The sequence below is a fragment of the Myotis yumanensis genome, unplaced genomic scaffold, assembly GCF_028538775.1.
Source record: "Myotis yumanensis isolate MYYU_CA2020_CCGP unplaced genomic scaffold, mMyoYum1.0.hap1 SCAF_9, whole genome shotgun sequence".
NCBI lineage: Eukaryota > Metazoa > Chordata > Mammalia > Chiroptera > Vespertilionidae > Myotis > Myotis yumanensis.
In genome coordinates this window covers 18,836,495-18,855,859 of record NW_027223760.1, presented here as the reverse complement: position 1 = coordinate 18,855,859, position 19,365 = coordinate 18,836,495, and positions in this window count along the sequence as shown.

Below are 19,365 nucleotides of genomic sequence, written 5' to 3'. Positions count from 1 at the left end.
TATACTTGGTGGGGCAATGAGGGTTTAAAGAAATTTTATTTGAACAAACACAAGATCCTGGCACAAGCTGACACCCAACTGTCACCCCATATTAAAAATGAGGAAACTGGGAAAAATATTAAGAAACTTTCCCAGGGTCACATAATAAAGATATAGCAGAGTTAAAATTCAAGCCTAAGTAGTTTGCTTTGCCTTGATAGCTGAGCACTTCCAACATATCTCCTAGCTTCTTAGAGCCATCCACGCTACTCACATTCCCCTAATACAATATCGTCCTTTTCAGTTCTGTCTGAAATGTCCTTTTCCTCCTCTTCTCAAACCAATCAACCTTTGCTCAAGCTTCAGGTTGCAGCGCCAGTGTTATCTTATTGGATCCTTGTGAGGCCTTTTCTAATGCCACCCCTGAAAGTGTGTCTCCCAGCCCTGGGCTCACGCCTGTCATTATCATAACAATGGATCTGGGGCTTGGTTGGAGATACTGTCCTTTATCCAGGGCTCTTACCTTGATGTCTATGGCAGCTGTTCTCAACCTGTGGGTCGCGACCCCTATAGGGGTCAAATGACCCTTTCACAGTGGTCGCCTAAGACCATCAGAAAACACATATATAATCACATATTTTTTGTGTGATTAATCACTATGCTTTAATTATGTTCAATTTGTAACAATGAAATTGGGGGTCACCATTACATGAGGAACTGTATTAAAGGGTCGCGGCATTAGGAAGGTTGAGAACCACTGGTCTATGGACAGGCAGCAGAGGGATGTGTGTGAATCAGGCATATGGATAAACATGTGAACACACACGGAGACAGTGGTGCCCACACACATACCCAGCAGTGACTTTTTTCCAAATTGTCTTGGTGAATACAATATTTTTATGTCTATGATGGCTCCTTCTGTAGACAAGCACCAATCACGCATCACTTCATCATAATCTGTCAGCACAACTTTCTACTAGCAGGGATTTTTAAGTATGTATCCTGCCATTATGATGATGAGCATCTGTCTTTGTTTGCTTCAGGATTTGCTTGAGTTAGAGAAGGTCAAAGACAATAAGAAGAGACAGCAAGTATCTGTTGGCTTTGCTTTTCACTGTGTGAGATAGAATACCAACGACCGGTGCTTTTTGTATAACAACGTTCTTGCCAGGGGAAGAGCATGAAGCCAAAAATGCAGATGTAGCAGCTCATAGCTGGTTGTAAGGATATGTTAGTGTAGGTCTTTTCAAGAAGAGAAGGTGGGAGTTGAAAAGGCAAGATTTTACCAGAATTTGGTCTGAAGCAGCAGCCTGGTCTTAAAGTAGCAACAACAAAACTGGTAAAAATTGTGTATCTTGTCCTAACCGGTTTGGCTCAGTGGATAGAGCATCGGCCTTCAGACTAAAAGGTCCCAGGTTCAATTCCAGTCAAGGGCATGTACCTTGGTTGCGGGCACATCCCCAGTAGGAGGTGTGCAGGAGGCAGCTGATCGATGGTTCTCTCTCATTGATGTTTCTAACTCTCTATCCCTCTCCCTTCCTCTCTGTGAAAAATCAATAAAATATATTTTTTTAAAAAGTGTGTATCTTAAAAATGGTCAAGTTAGTGTGCGGTTTGAGTCAAAGGAGGCAGATTAAGAAGTGCCTCTAAAAAATGAAATCACTCTATGATGGTTGACTTTTTAAAAATAATATTTTGAGGCATGAGATGGAAGAATTGCAAGCTTCTTTATGAACCCGGCTGATGCCTTCAGAACGTATTTTTATATAATATGTCTTATTTGACATTTCAAATCCAACATCTTTGAAATGCTGAAAAGTCTCTTCTACAAACCAAACTTCTCGGGCACCTTGTGAATAGATAGAACACCTATGTCACTTGGCAACACTGTTTAGGGGGTATACTAGTATCTTTATGCTGAAAGCTCCACAACCTACAGCAAGGTGAACTTTATTAATGCCAGGGCCTTAAATCATTGATTTCTCATAAAGTCTCCTCAAGAAATGAAAGCAGAACATGAACTGGTACAAATCTGTAATACAGAAATAGGCCGAGCTTGAAACTCCACCCAACTCCAAAGTACTTCTGCTCAGACAACCTGAAAATTGAAACATGTTTCTTCATCAACAGCATCTGACATCAACAGCATCTCCTCAGTGAAGATGAAACTCAGTGATGCAAAGCCAGTGGAAATTAAAGGGCAGGAATCTAATTCAGATCATGTTGGAATGTCTTGGTGTTCCCTTGTCACTAGCCCACTGTGCCCTCTGTGAACGTGAAGTGACACCGTTTGCTGCAACATGCTGTTGCGAGCCTGTCTTTTCAGCATGTGTTATCTTTAAAACAGAAAGTCCGCAGGAAAGTGCATGTGCTGCGAGGCCAAAGACCGCTCGGGAAGTTCAGCTTCTCATTCCAGCCAAGAGAGAGATGTCTTCTTTCGGACACTAATTTTTTTAACAAAACCAAAGTATATTTTTAAATTTTAGTTGTACACTTTGGATTTTTTTTCTTCTTCCTAGTATTTTTTTTAGACCATTGCCTGAAATTAATTTTTCAGGGAAAAGGCACAATTCTTTATAAAAAGTATTTTGATCCAGTGCAACAAAATAAGTTGTGGACATAATTTTGCTTCTAATCTTATATAAATATCTCTGTGAAGAAAAGCTCTAGATTCCTAAAGCTTCCATGATGCCCGAAAGGTTAAGGACAATCGCATGAAATTATAAATACCTTGAGTGAGGACCATCTCTGTAACCTGCCACCTGCCCACTGCACTGGAAGAGTGACTGACTGCTGTTAATACTCATGGACGTTGGTCGTGTTAGTCATGGTTTTTACTTCCCAAAGAGTCAATATTTTAAATAAACAGTTATACCCATTGATTTCAACTTTAAAACTGAGTGTAAATCTTTTTTTAAAAAATAAATATATTTTTATTGACTTCAGAGAGGAAGGGAGAGGGAGAAAGATAGAAACAATGATGAGAGATAATCATTGATGGGCTGCTTCCTGCACACCCCACACTGGGGATTGAGCCTGAAACCCAAGCATGTGCCCTTGACCGGAATCAAACCTGGGACCCTTCAGTCACCAGGCCTGTTGGGGTCCAGCCCCAGCAGGTCCAGGGGTTCCAAAAGGTGTGGACGGATTCAGCAAAGAAGGAATGACACAGAGACAGCTTTCAGTTGATCGGCAGCCTAGCCAGGTTCTAGCCAGGTTCGGTCTTCTATTATCTTGTTACATCTGTATTTATACCAGTTGATTTTAATCCTATCAATTTCTATTCCAAAGGTTAGGGCGTTTCTTATCTCCATTCCAGGGAGTAAAGATTATGTAGCTTAAGTGTGATTGTTCATAGTTAAAGTGATTAACTACCCGCGTGGCACTTAGTTAAGGGGTTTTATTCCCACCCTAACTTCAGGGAAAAATCCCTACCTGGGGAAACAACCTTTCTCGGAGAGGTGACCTTGGTTAAAACACATAGTGCCAAGAAGGGGAGCAAACATATTAAGAACAGTATGCCATATATACCAGGTCCCTTGAAACATATGCTATGCAAATGTTTCTTCCCTGCAGCAACTGTGTCAAGCAGCAAGGATGGATCAGCTTCAGCAAATTTCCCCTTTTTTATTTTTTAAATGATAGCGCATATAAATCAGCGGCCACCTTTCGGATTGGGTAGTTTAAGACTCGGAAGAAGACTGACAAACAATGATAGCGAGCATAGCTATAAACATAGTGGATGGAGTGCACAGGGAGCCTTGTTCCTGTAGAAAGTTGCTGGCCTCTTCAGTCAAGGGATTTCAGCTGTCCTCAATTCGGTGGTTTGGTTGTCCTTGTTGATCTGGCTAGCGGGCGGCGTCACAGGCCAACACTCTATCCACTGAGCCAAACTGACTAGGGCCTGTGTGTAAATCTTTATTCCTTATCAAGGGAAGACCGTAATCTTCTTTATTAAATATCTTATACATTAAAGAAGAAAGATCTGACTGGAAGGATGGAAAACAAAAATGTATTTCCTTTGGTTGATACCACAAAATCGTCAGGGAAGAATACGTTTCTGGTACTGAATTTCCATACTGGATTCATCGAAGTCAAAGTCTTTAACAATGAATGCAAATATCAGCAGGGTATTGATATTGTTATGGGGCGGATTATGTCCCTTCGAAATTTGTATGTTGAAGTCCTACCCATAATCCTTCAGAATGTGACCTTATTTGGAGACAGGGTCTTTAAAGACATAATTACATTAAAATAAGCTCATTAGGGTGGGCCCTAATCCAATATGACTGGTGTCCTTATAAGAGGAGGAAATTTGGACCCGGACAGGGACAGGTGGGAGACACAGGGAGAAGAGAGCCATCTACACACCGAGGAGAGAGGCCTGGAGCAGGTCCTTCCTTTAAGGCCCTCAGAAGAAACCAATTCTGCCTAGACCTGGACCTTGGACTCTAGCCTTCAGAACTGTGAGACAATACATTTCTGCTATTAAGCCACCAGTCTGAGATACTTTATATGGCAGCCTTTGGAAGTGAATACAGGTACACAGAATAAATCCCAGGGCACTCCAGGCAAAGGCAGTGCATCCAGGCTCGGGGACCCTGGGGGAAACACTGAGCCTGGTCACAGAAGCAGACAGGATAACTGCTCTCTTTGGGCACAGCCTAGGGAAAGGACCTAACATAGACTGGCAACTCTGAGGCTCCAAGTTTTAAGTACCTTTGTCATACATTAAATCTATTAGAGAATGTGATGCTTCTGGTGTAGGAATCAACACTTAGGAGCTCTTTGGTTATTGTATCACAAAGAAAGTTTAGAGCAGGGGTCCTCAAACTACGGCCCACGGGTCACATGCGGCCCACTGAAAACATTTATCCGGCCCGCCGGGTGTTTTTGCCGCCGCTGCCTGTCCTGCTTAGCAGCCGACTCGTCCCGGGCCCGCAGTGCGCATGTGTGGAATGTCTGAGGGACAGTGAACTGGTCCCCCGTTTAAAAAGTTTGAGGACCTCTGGTTTAGAGTGTAAAATTTCAATACTAGGGGTCATATAAGGGCCGATTCAAAAGGAAATCCTTGCTTGCTGGGCCACAGCTGCAATGGACTTGGCTGACCTGCTTCTCTGGCCTCTTTCAGGCATCTTATCAGTTGCTTTTCTCCACCTTCATCCCCACCCACGGTGGACGTCGGTGTTCCCTGGCTCCTCTCCCTTTACATGCTCTCCCGTGGTTTCATCTGCTCTCGTGGTTTCAAATACCATCTACATGGGCTCGGAATCCTGGTGTCCTTCAGACTTGAGCTTCCATCCTGGCTCTGCCTGTTATTGCCCAGCAGGTTATTTCGGAAAAGTTGCTCAGTCTTCCTGAGGTGTGAGTTTATTTAGGTAATAATATCTAAAGAAATACTATCCAGGTGAAAATAGCATCACCATCACAGGGAGATATAGAGATTCAGTGAGAAATTGCCTGTAAGATCTTAGCACAGTCTGGGCCCTGAACAATAAATGAGAGCTAAAATTAAAATAACAACAGTACAACCAACCAATATATGATACTAGTGACCCATCACGCAAAATTGCGTGAGACCTGGGACCCCTTCCCCCCCCCCCATCCCTTGCCCCCCCTCCTGTGCCATGGGACCGCCCTGAGTCCTGCCCTGTGTGGCCGGCACTCCATGGGAGGGCCCCAAGTCCTGGAGTGCTGCCCCATGCCCTGCCACCAGGTTGCTCTGAGCAGCCGCCAGGCCCCGCCCCCACAGCACACACGCGGGGCTGTAGAAACCCCAGCAGAAGCTGCGCAAAGCAGACGCTGGGACCCCAGTGCCCCCATGGGGCCACAGGAATCCCGGCAGAAACTGTGCAGAGCGGCCGCCAGCCCCGCCCCCACTGCCCCACCCCTACTGTGTGTGTCACCATCTTGTGACGGCGTTATGGTGTGGGGGTTAATTTGCATATTACCTCTTTATTATATAGGATGTGAAGAACTGCTAAAATTACACCTACAGATGAGGAAACTAAGGCACAGAGAAATTATGTAACTTGCCCAAGCTCACACCATCAGCAAAGGGTGGACCTAGAAATCAAACTCAGGTAGTTTGGCTCCAGAGACCATCTTATCAAACTGTTAGGTGTACCATGTCTTTCTGACTATTACTTTTCATTATTAATGACACAGCCCTACTCTCTCCCTTGAGCCTCCAAATCATATGACTTAAGACAAACAAATAAACAAAAAAACTGTGGCCCTAGCTGGTTTGCTCAGTGGATAGAGCATCGGTCCTTGGACGGAAGGGTCCCAGGTTTGATTCCAGAAAAGGACACATACCTCAGTTGCAGGCTCAATCCCTGGCCCCAGATCGGGGCGCATTTGGGAAGCAACCGGTTGATGTGTCTCATTCACATCAATGTTTCTCTCTCTCAGTGTGTCTCCTCCTTCCTTCCACTCTCTCTAAAAATCAATGGAAAAATGTCCTCAGGGGAGGATTAAAAAAACCCCCAACAACTGTGAATACTCCACAGGGGCATCAGATAAAACATGCTCAAACGAGTCCCCCAACCCTGCTCTCCACTCCAGGCTCCTTTCTCAGGTGAGGATGATGACACCCAAAAACCTGAGATCTCAGTAGGTTGCTTGCCTACCCTTTTAAGTAAAAAACAGTTACAAATACATTGTACTTAATATATTATTCCTAAAAATGAAATATTAAAGCCAGTTTTAGCTATTATTATTTTTTAAATTTTTAAAAATTATATTTTTATTGATTTCAGAGAGGAAGGGAAAAGGAGAGAGAGATAGAAACATCAATGATGAGAGAGAATCATTGATCAGCTGCCTCTGCACACTCCACACTGGGAATCTGAGCCTGCAACCTGGGCATATGCTCTGACTGGGAATTGAACTGTGACCTCCTAGGTTCATAGGTCGACACTCAACCACTGAGCCATACCAGCTGGGCATTTTTTAAATTTTTATGAGTTTATTTAAGCTAAACTGACAACACCCAGCAAGATCTCAACTATCCCTTTAAAGCCACATGAAACTCTAAATCATCTAATAGAGAAAAAACTGAAAAGTAGTAAAGTCTTTAAATAAATAATGATCATTGTGTAATGCTCACCTTTTTTATAACAAGCACTGTGCTATGTAATTTTGTTTATTTTCTCTAATCTCCTCAAGAGTTGGCCATCCACAGTTGAAGAAACAAACCCAGAGAGATAAGTAACTAGTCCAAAGTCAACAACTTTGCAAATGGCTGAACTGGATTGGCTTGTTCTTTCCCTATATTCTATCACTAAGAAATAGTCTTCCCATGAAAAAGTACTAGAATTTTGTTTAAAATACACTCCTTATAAAAGAGTTTTCTGCCAAAACTTTATGAGGCTCTATGGCTGTATGAAAACAATAACATTCAGTGGATAAATGAATTTGTAGCTTCTAGTGATTGATATACTTTAAAAATATACTGAAAAAACAATAATGAAAATTGAATGCCACATAAGAAATACATAGGCAGAAGAAATAAAACATTATTTTAAAACTAGGTCTTTTGTTTCCTGTTTAATATTATGATCTGTTGATATCTGCAAAGATATATCTTAATTTTTAGAACTGGCCACAATCTCCTAAAAATAGAATTTAGGTATAAATTAGAAACAAAACAAGATTTACTCTTAAGAAAAAATCTTGGCAAAAAAAAAAAGAATACCTTTAACAAACTATGAAAACGAAAAGTCAACTTTATTATTTAAGAACCAAGTTCTTAAAATGAAATGCAACTTTTACCTATGGATAAGCAATAATTACCAAATATAACACCAAGTGTTGGTAAAGAAACTGTCTCTCATATTCACTATTACAACAACTTTTAAAAAGATAATTTTTCAATGTCTATCTAAATTGAAATATATATTCCCTTTGCTTTATTTATTTATTTATTTTATTGATTTCAGAGAGGAAGGGAGAAGGACAGAGAGATAGAAACATCAATGATGAGAAAGAACCATTGATCGGCTGCCTCCTGCACGCCCCCTACTGGGAATTGAGCCTGCAACCCAGGCATATGCCCTTGGCCGGAATCGAACCTGGGACCCTTCAGTCTGAAGGCCAATGCTTTATCCACTGAGCCAAGCTGGCTAGGGCTCCCTTTGCTTTAGCAATTCTATTTCATCCTGACAATATATATGCGCTAACTACCACATTATAGAGGAGAAAAATCTCCAGAAAATGAAATGTGCATTAATAAGAACTTTCTTAAAGATTTTGCATTGTAGAACTATAGTGGTGTACAATGGAATCACTACAAAATATATTGATATGGACAGACACTCAACATATATTGTTCTGTGGGAAGTGCATGTATAGACAGTTATAGGTACTGTAGCCCAATTGGTGTTATGTTACATATATTGTTAAATGAGGTGGCTATTAGACTGATGTAGCTCTGATGCCATGGCAACCCATATAGGCAAACCAGAATCTAAGCCTCGGAGTTACAAAATTCAAATGCTAAGGACAACCAATCACAAACAGACGGGAAGGTTTCAAGCTACAGCCAATCCAATACTTTCTTTTCTTTGCTTCCCCACTTTCTCTATATAAGTCTGGCTGTTACTGGTAGGATGCTTCCAACCACTTCTGATTTGATGCTGCTCAATTTTAATCAATTTTTGCTCAAATAAACTCTTTAATATGCCTCATTTTATCTCTTATATATACTAGAGGCCCAGTGCATGAAATTCATGAACTGGGGGGTGGAGTTCCCTCAGCCCAGCCTGCCCCTCAGTCTGGGAGCCTTCAGTGGATGTCCTACTGAAGGCCACAGCCTGGCAGCAGAGGCTCGGAGCAGTTGCCGTGTGTGTGTGTGTGTGTGTGTGTGTGTGTGTGTGTGTGTCCCCTCTGGGGGTCTTCCCCCAGCCAAATTGGAGGCTCAGAGTAGGCGTTGTGTGTGTGTGTGTGTGTGTGTGTGTGTCCGCTGGGGGCCTGCCCCCAGCCACACCTTGGAGGCTTGGAGCAGGCGCCTCTCTCTGTTGATCTCTCAGGCTTCTGGCCTCCACTGTGTGTTGTACTCTCCCTTGAGCTGTGGCCAGGGTCAGGTGCTGCCTGCAGGCCACCCTTTCCTGCTCTGGGATCGCCGCCAGTGACCCAGGAGCAGGCCTTGCTGGGTGCTGCCTACAGGCCGCACTTTCCTGCTCACCAATCGCTGGATCGCCAAGGCACCTGGGGTCAGGCCCTGCTGGGTGCTCCCTGTGGGCTGCACTTTCCTGCTCTCTAATCGTCATGGGGTCCTGGCTGGGGGCGGGGCTGCAAAAAGGGCCTGTATGGTGGCTCGTGCTGTCCCGCCCTGCCTGCAATATGCAAATTAGCCGCCATATTTGTTGGCGGCTAATTTGCATATCACGCTGATTAGCCTATGGGAGGCATAGTGAAGGTATGGTCAATTACCATCTTTGTCTATTATTAGATAGGATTTTATTGATTTCAGAGAGATGAAGGGAGAGGGAGAGAGAGATATAAACATCAATGATGAGAGAGAATCATTGATCAGCTGCCTCCTGCACAACCCCCACAGGGGATCAAGCCTGCAACCCAGGCATGTGCCCTGATCAGGAATCGAACCATGACCTCCTGGTTCATAAGTCGATGCTCAACCATGCCTGCCAGGCTGCCTCAGTTAATCTTTTAACAATATGCACTCATATTTGCTTCCACATTCCTAGGACATTTCTGGATTTATATACAAGAAGTTATAGCCAGGAGGAATCACTAGCAGAAGAAGGAGAGAAGAGGACGTTAGTTTTCCACTGTGTAGTTGTGTATTATTTACCACAAGTAGCAATGACTTTATAACACTACGGTGTCGGGTGAATTTCCCGCCAAAATATAAGATGGCGTGGGCAATTATTTAGGTTTCCCGCGCAAAATCAGAGTTAGTTTAAAATGCCTATATCTTTTGAAGTATGGGTTCGATTGAAATGAAATTTTCGGTTTCTTGTGTAAAAAATGAAAATTTATTCAATCACAGACATTTTTTTTATCTATTCAGTACATAAATAATTCGATATATATAAACTAAATACGAAAAACCCAAAAAATACTTATTACCTAAAAATATACACATATTTTTAAAGTTTAAAATAAAATTTTCATAATAAATCAAAACAAATAGAAATTAATAGTTTTTTAGCGTATGATATTTTTCAAAACACGCCCCTTTATGTAGAGGTATATTGCAAAATTTGCACATGTAGCGTGTCTCACTGCGCAATTTATGAACGGAACATACGCGACACCTTCTCAAAATGTTTTTCTTTTTTCCACTTCCGACAATTGCCTGTAACGTATGCTTTCTCATGTCCATCGATAGCCTGCATGGTGTTCTCTACTTACAAGGGATTTTTATGATACCTATTACCCCAATGGGTATGAAACGGTTCGCATACGCAGGTAGGTATCTTTGTGAACGGCAAACAAACAAATATTTGGTAATACGCAGTTACAATCGGCCCGAGTTTACACGTTTCCCGCACTCCACCGCAAATCTATATGAACCGAGTTAAGACGGCTCCCGCGGAGTACGCGCAATTCACGTGAGCCGACTTAACTCGTTTCCCGCAATCCAAGTGATAAGAATACTAAAGGCCCAGTGCATGAAATTGGTGCACAGGTAGGGTCCCTAGGCCTGGCCGGTGATCAGGGCAGATGGGGGTCTTTCAGCTGCTGGCCAGGGCCTTCCTTCACTCCATGCTGTCCCCTGGTGGTCAGGACCCAGCATAGCGAGTGATAGAATGCCCAGTCTCCCAGTTGAACTCCCAAGGGGACACTTTGTATATTAGCCTTTTATATACACTGAGTGGGCAGATTATTATGACCACCTGACGTTTGTAGGCAAATTAGCTATAATTTCGCACTGAAATTGCTAGAGGGCCAGACCATTATAAATAGGGAAGCAGGTTGTTTACCACAAGTTACCCAAGCACAGGAACACAAGGATTGGACAGTCGAGTATTGGAAAAAAGTCATGTGGTCCAATGAATCACGTTTCCAGTTGCATCATGCAGATGGCAGAGTGAGAATTTGGTGGAAACAGCATGAAAGCATGCACCCCACAGCATGAGTACAACCCTTCAAAATGGTGGGGGCAGTGTTACGGTTTGGGGCATGTTTTCCTGGCATGATATGGGCCCTTTAATTCATGTGGAACATCTGAATAGCACAACATACCTAAGTATCGTTGCTGATCAAGTTCATCCTATCATGTTGATGGCGTATCCCAATGGAGATGGCTTCTTCCAACAAGACAATGCACCATGCCACGGTGCTCATATTGTGCAGGAGTGGTTTCAAGAACATGAAACCACTGGATTCACGAGGGAGCCTTTACCTTGCTTATGTGGTCCCCACAATCACCAGATCGCAATCCAATTGAGCATTTGTTGGATGAAGTTAAAAAGCCATCAGGCAGCTGGTTCCACAACCATCAAATTTCACAGAACTGGACAGTGCTATTCATCAGGCATGGTGTCAGATTCCTCGCATCACTTTTCAACATCTCGTGGAGTCAATGCCAAGAAGAATCACTGCAGTATTGAAGGCAAAAGGCGGCCCAACGAAGTACTGATGGGGTGGTCATAATAATCTGGCCACTCAGTGTATATAGATAGTTTAAACATAAAGAAATATGTTCTGGCCCTCACCAGTTTGGCTCAGCAGATAGAGCGTCAGCCTGGGGACCAAAGTGTCCCAGGTTCGATTCTGGTCAGGGGCACATGCCTGGGTTGCAGGCTCCTCTCCAGTTCGGGTCCTCATCTGGGTTTATACAGGAGACAACCAATTGATGTGTTTCTCTCATATTGATATTTCTCTCTGTCTTTCCCTCTCTCTTCAACTCTTTCTAAAAATCAATGGAAAATATCCTCAGGTGAGGATTAACAACGAAAAAATAGAAAGAAAGAAAGAAAGAAAGGAAGGAAGAAAGAAAGAAAAAGAAGAAAATAATTATGTTCTATAACAGATAAAACATTTTCCTTGTCCCTCACAGAAAATGTAGGATCGTAGTGACTCTCACTGTACCCTAACCTGTGAGAGCAGAGCAGATTAATGGGTTTGGCACATCCCAACAGTACCACTGCTTTGTGGCTTCATAGTTGGGGTTCTAAAAGGAAGTCTGAGGCCAGGGGAATAGAAGGTGTAGGGAAAAGTAAGAGTTCTGAGATATTCTACATTAAAAGTATAGCAGCCAGAGAGTGAGAGAAAGAGTCAGCACAGTTAGCCTGTGGATCAGCTCTGGGAAAAAAAAAAACATACAAAAAACTGCTCACATTTCTTTACATCTGTTGGAATTTAGAATTCATTTCCAGTGGCTATGTCCATGATTACCCAAAGGAGAGAATAGCCAGACACCATAGAACCGCAAGTCTCTGCTTCTTATCCTATATAATAAAAGGCTAATATGCAAATTGTCCCATCAACCAGAAGTTCGACCAGGAGTTCTACCAGGGGGCAGGGCCAGCCAGCCTGCGGTCCCTCCCTTTGCCGGCCCCTCCCCCCAGCCAGCCCAGCCTGATTGGTCCAGATGGGGGCAGGCTAGTCAGACTCCACCCATGCACAAATTCGTGCACTGGGCCTCTAGTTTACACATAAATTTTCCAATCTGCTGCCCACAGTGAATCCATAGGAGCAGACACTTCTTCCTTGAGACCCAGCTGCACCTACACCATTTGGTGACCCCTCTTCACCTTTTTCCATTCCCTTTGTCTATAGCTAATGGAGATTCTTTCAGAATGTCTTACTACCACCACCACATCATGTATTTAAAAAACACTTGCAAATCTCCAGGACAAACAGACATGCTGTCTTTTCTAACTAGCTGTGCTGCTGGGAGTCTAGACTCCATTCACCAAGACCAGTCTTTTTTTTTTTTTTTTTTCCCTAGCAATAGCCTAATAAGCCCTTTCTTTTAAAAAGACTTTCAACCCTAGAAGTTAAAATGTTTTAACAGCAGGTAGGTAAGGCATTCAAGTACCAACACTCAGGACTTTTGCAGGGAGTTGAAGGATAATTGTGTCTGCATCACTGAAAAAAATTTCGATCCTGTAATTAGATGCCTCCATAGAATCACAGAAAGCAATGAATTTCAGTTCTTTTCCCTCATCTCTTCCCTCTTGTTTTTTTCTCTCCCACCCACTCTCTGCTTACTTCCCTCCATGACTGCAAACAGGAGAAAAGAGGAACACCAGGTTCTCAAGTTGATGGATTTTGTTGATGCCTTTTTGCATTCCAATTATTTTTTTATTTTTTATTTTTTTTAGGAATTTAAAGTTGGTTTATTTTGTTTTATTATTTTTAATTGAGATTTAATTCACATACCATAAAATTCACCCATTTCAGGTATATAGTGCATGGTGGTTAGTAATTTAATCTATACACAAGATAGTGTCACCATCACCACTATCTAATTCCAGAACATTTTTATCACCCTATAAAGAAACCCTATTGGTAGTCACTACCCAATCCTCTCACCATTGTTCCTGCAAACTACTAATCTGCTTTCTGTCTCTATGAATTTGTTCATTTGGAGGATTTCATATCAATGGAATATACAGCATGTGGCCTTTTTTGACTGGCTTCTTCCAGTTACTATAATGCTTTGAGACTCATCCAGGTTGTAGCATATATCAGTTCTTAATTCCTTTCTACAGCTAAATACTTTTTTAATTAAATCTTTATTGTTCAGATTATTACATTTGTTCCTCTTTTTCCCCCCATAACTCCCCTCCTCCCAGTTCCCGCCCCACCCTCCACCTTCACTCCCCACCCACTGTCCTCATCCATAGGTGCATGATTTTTGTCCAGTCTCTTCCCGCATCTCCCACACCCCTTTCCCCCACAAGAATAGTCAGTCCATTCCCTTTCTATGTCCCTGATTCTATTTTAATCATCAGTTCATTCTGTACATCAGATTATTTATTCACTTGATTCTTATATTCACTTGTTGATAGATGCATGTTTGTTGTTCATAATTTGTATCTTTACCTTTTTCTTCTTCTTCCTCTTCTTAAAGGATACCTTTCAGCATTTCATATAATACTGGTTTGGTGGTGATGAACTCCTTTAGCTTTTCCTTCTCTGTGAAGCTCTTTATCTGACCTTCAATTCTGAATGATAGCCTTGCTGGATAAAGTAATCTTGGTTGTAGGTTCTTGGTATTCAGCACTTTGAATATTTCTTGCCATTCCCTTCTGGCCTTCAAAGTTTCTGATGAGAAATCAGCTAACAGTCGTATGGGTGCTCCCTTGTAGGTAACTGAGTTTCTTTCTCTTGCTGCTTTTAAGATTCTCTCTTTGTCTTTTGCTCTTGGCATTTTAATGATGATGTGTCTTGGTGTGGTCCTCTTTGGATTCCTTTTGTTTGGGGTTCTCTGCACTTCCTGGACCTGTAAGTCTATTTCTTTCACCAGGTGGGGGAAGTTTTCTGTCATTATTTCTTCAAATAGGTTTTCAATATCTTGCTGTCTCTCATCTTCTGGCACCCCTATAATTCTGATGTTGGTACGTTTGAAGCTGTCCCAGAGGCTCCTTACACTATCTTCATATTTTCGGATTCTTTTTTCATTTTGCTTTTCCGGTTGGGTGTTTTTTGCTTCTTCGCATTTCAAATCTTTGACTTGATTCTTGCGCTTCTCTGGTCTGCTGTTGGGTGTCTGTATAATATTTTTTATTTCAGTCAGTGTATGCTTAATTTCTAGTTGGTTCTTTATCATAACATGGAGGGTCTCATTAGATTTCTTGAGGATCTCATCAAGTTTATCGGCAGTTTCTAGAAAATTATTGAAAGACCTTAAAAGTGCATTTTTTAGCTCTATATCCTCCATTTCTGTCATGTTTCTTTGTCTCCGCATTTTTTTATGCTTTCTTGGTGCACCCCCTTGTGGTCTTTGTGCACAGTCTTGTTGTAGTTAAGCCTAGATTGCTGTCGGCAATACTGGGGGTGATTTGCCCTCCAGGCTAACTGGCTATGAGAGTCAGCTGTGTCTGCAGTGGGAGAGCTTCTGTGCTGGATCTCTAGGGCGGTGCTAATCTAGCCTTTGCCTAAGGCTATCCGGCAAATGCCTCTGTGCAGGGCTTGGGTAGGGCGGGTCCCCAGGGATCTATAGGGCGGGTGGAGTGAGCAGTTATGGCTGCTCTCAGTCCTGTCCCCAGGGGCTCTGCCTCTCAGATTCTCAGCATCCGCTGCAAACCTCAGAGAGAAAGCTGCCTTCGATTTGCGACCAAAGCCAGACAGTCCCGCTTCTCCCGTTTGAGTCTGGGTCCCTAGAGACTCACCCGGATCTGGACCTCAGAGTCTGAAACTCCCTCCCAATTGAAAACAACAACCGCGCACTCCGCCACCAGCCCGCTCCACATGCACTCCGCACCTTAGTATTTCACTTCAGCACTGCGCCTCCTCTGAGTCTCAGTATGTTATTCTCTTTCCTCCTAGTTGTAGAACTTCCACTCAGCCAGCCTTCCTGTAGTTCTGGATGATGTCCGTTCCGTCTTTTAGTTGTATTTTTGAAGTGGTTGTTTGAGGCAGCAAACTCCAGCGTTAACTTATGCCGCCATCTTGGTTCCTCTTACCACATTCCAATTATTAACCACTCCATGTCAAATGTTAGTGTCATGAACATGTCAGTATCTTGTGTGTAATGATTGTGTTGAAACAATCCTGGCAGTTTCACAAGTAAAACAGATAATGTAAGTCCCAATATTCTAAGCTGGAGAACACTGGTAAGCAAGCTGCTGAGTTTTGAAATATGAATCCTGAATCCAGGGTTGAGATATTACTATTTGTCAAAATCAAAGGAAACTGTCACTCACAAGGTGCAGTAATTCAAAAGGTCTTCCCAATAATGACCCTTCAATGAGAGATGCTATCTTCAGAGTTAGTCTAAAAACGTGCACTTTAAAATGGTCATCTTGTTAATTTCAGCTAGCATGTCCAGCTCTGAATTCACTACAGAAGGACTCCTGGTGAGAAACAATGGTAAAGAGAAAAGCATTTCTGCTTCCCCCTTTGTTCTGAGCCAGAGTCTAAATTTATCAAGGTGACTGAGTGATGACAAGGAGGGCCACATGAGGAATACCAGGTTTGGGACAGGAAGCAGAAGCCAAAGGGACGGGGGAGCCAGCAGCCCTTAGGAGGGTGTTTTTGGGGAAAGGTAAGGCAGAGCAGATTGGACAGTTAATGATGGGCTAATTGGAGTATTTTCAGCTGGCCCAGGCCTTGGGGAGAGAAAAAAGTTTGACTCCACCCTCTTTGAGTTCCTGGCTGGATATTAAAATTAAACTGATATAGATCAAGAGGAGAAGAGCATACAAATTTATTAATATACTAGAGGCCCGGTGCACGAAATTCGTGCACTGGAGATGGGTGTGGGGTCTCTTAGCCCAGCATGTGCTCTCTTGCAGTCCGGGACCCCTCCCTTGTTACTGCCCACCTGCTTGCTGCTTCCTACCGCTTGGCTTGCTGCTCCTTAGTGCTGCCACGAAGGCCTTGGGTCTGCTGGGTGCAGGGCCTGCGGGTTTGTGTCTCTGATACCCCCAGCAGCCCCAGCACCAAGGTGGTGGGCCTTGGGGCTGCTGGGTACAGGCCCCCCGTTGCGTGTTTGTGTCTTCTATCAGGCCCCCAGCAGCCCCAGCACCACCTAAATAACTTAAGGGAAACTTTATTTAGTCTTCTTTTAAAAGCAATCTAGTTTAAAAATGAGTTGCAGTTAAGAGAGAACAAAGAACATGGTACCTAAGAGTGAGATAGACTGACAGAGGAGAGGCTGGGCACTGGTCAGGGGCTTACATGCCAACTGTTCTCCACCTGGGAAATGATGTAAAATCGGTTTCTTTTTTTTTATATATATATATATATATATATATATATATATATATATATATATATTATTGACTTCTACAGAGAGGAAGGGAGAGGGACAGAGAGTCAGAAACATTGATGAGAGAGAAACATCAATCAGTTGCCTCCTGCACACCCCCCACTGGGGATGTGCCTGCAACCAAGGCACATGCCCTTGGCCGGAATCGAACCTGGAACCCTTCAGTCTGCAGGCTGACGCTCTATCCAGTGAGCCAAACAGGCCAGGGCTAAAATCGGTTTCTTTAGTTTTCTGCTTCATGGTCTTCTCCAGCACTGAGGTCAGAGAAGCCGTCTTCCAGCCCATAGGCTGCTTCTCAGAGTCGAAAATTTCTCCATAGGCCTCTGCCTAGGACAGGACCTCTGAACCCCCAGGGTGCATAAACACACAGGGCTTCCATCAGGCTCTGCTGATCCAGATGGCCGGGAGGCCTCGCCACTCTGCTGATCCCTGGGCTCGGGAGGCCTCGCGGCTCCGCTGATCCCGGGGCAGGGAGGCCTCTCTGCTCTGCGGCTTCAGTGCTGTTTGGCTTCACTCTACCACTTGGAGCCTGAGTATGCAGATTAACCGCCATCTTTTAGCTTCTATAATTGAAACATGTATCTTTTGGAGCTGTTGCTTCAGGAGCTCAGAGCCCCGAAGCTGCAGGAGGGAACCTTGGTTTCCTCTATCGCTGGGGCAACCAAGCATTCTGTTCTCAGCTGCCTGGCTGCCGGCCGCCATCTTGGCTGACAGTTAATTTGCATATAATCACTGATTAGCCAATGAAAAGGGTAGCGGTCGTACACTAATTACCATGTTTCTCTTTTATTAGTGTAGACTAGAGGCCCAGTGCACAAAATTCATGCACTGGTGGGGGGGGGGGGTCCCTCAGCCCAGCCTGCACCCTCTCCAATCAGACATCCCTCTCACAACCCGGTACTGCTGTCTCCCAACCACTCACCTGCCAGCCTGCCTGATTGCCCCTAACTGCTTCTGCCTGCCAGCCTGATCACCCCCTAACCACTCCCCTACCAGCCTGATTGATGCCTAAATGCTACCCTGCCAGCCCAGTCACCCCCAACTGCCCTCCCCTGCTGGCCCGGTTGCCCCCAACTACCCTCCCCTGCTGGTCTGGTCCTCCCAACTGCCCTCCCTCTCCTGCAGACCCAGTTGCCCCCAACTGCCCCCACCCTGCTGGCCTGGTCCCCCCCAACTGCCCTCCCTTGATGGCCTGGTTCCCCGTAACTAACCTCCTTGCCAGCCTGGTCCCCCCCAACTGCCCTCCCCTGCTGGCCTGATTGCCCACAACTTCCCTTCCCTGCTGGCCATCTTGTGGTGGCTATCTTGTGTGAGGGCATGTTGATCAATTTGCATATTACCTCTTTATTATATAGGGTGTTTCATGAGACATGAGAGCCTTCATAAGGAAATGGAGATGCAAGTGAACAGTTAGACCTGTGCATTTTTATGCTAGTGCTGCTGGTGGAAATCGTGTTCTTTCATGGGATCGTGAGTAAAATGTTCAGAGTGGGCTGCGATCATGCACCTATGACATGAGACCATAATATATCAAAAGAACTTTTATTTCTTGCCGGAAGCCGGTCCATCCTTGCTGCTTGACACAGTCGCTGCAGGAAAGAAACATCTGCACAGCATATGTTTCAAGGGACCTGGCATATATAGCATACTGTTCTTAATATGTTTGTTCTCCTTAGTGCCATGTGTTTTAACCAAGGTCACCACTCCGAGAAAGGTTGTTTCCCCAGGTGGGGATTTTTCCCTGAGGTTAGGGAGGGGATACAACCACTTAATTAAGTGCCAGGCGGGTAGTTAAGCTACATAATCTTTACTCCCTGGAATGGAGATAAGAAACGCCCTAACCTTTGTAATAGAAATTGACAGGATTAAAATCGGTTGGTATAAATACGGATGTAACAAGACAATAAACATCAGATCCTAACCAGAACCTAGCCAGAGAACATGGCAAAAGATCCTGGACAGAACCTGGCTACAGATCTTCACTGGAGAACCTAGACAGAACATGGCAAAAGAACCTGGATAGAACCTGGCTAAAGAACCTGGTGACTGAACCTGGCTGGAGAACCTGGAGAACCTAGCTGGAGAACCTAGCGAGAGAACATGGCACCAGAACTTGGTTGGAGATCCTGACCAGAACTTGGTTGGAGTTCCTAACCAGAACTTCGCTGGAGATCCTGGAGGGAGAACCTCGCTATGCTGATGAACTGAAACCAGCTTCCATGTCATTCATTCTTTGCCGACTCCGTCCACACCTTTGGGGATCCCTGGACCCGTTGGGGTTGGACCCCAGCAATTTCTGTCACCTGGGTGCAAGTGGGTTGAGTCCGATGTTATGCCCAGATTTCAAGATCCCCAAGAAACCACATCAGGGAGCCAGCCATGTCCGATGCAAAAGCATAAGAGTCTTTATTCGAGCTAGCTCGGCTCCCCCACCTTGCCGACACAGCAGCAGGAAGCAGAGAGAGATAACT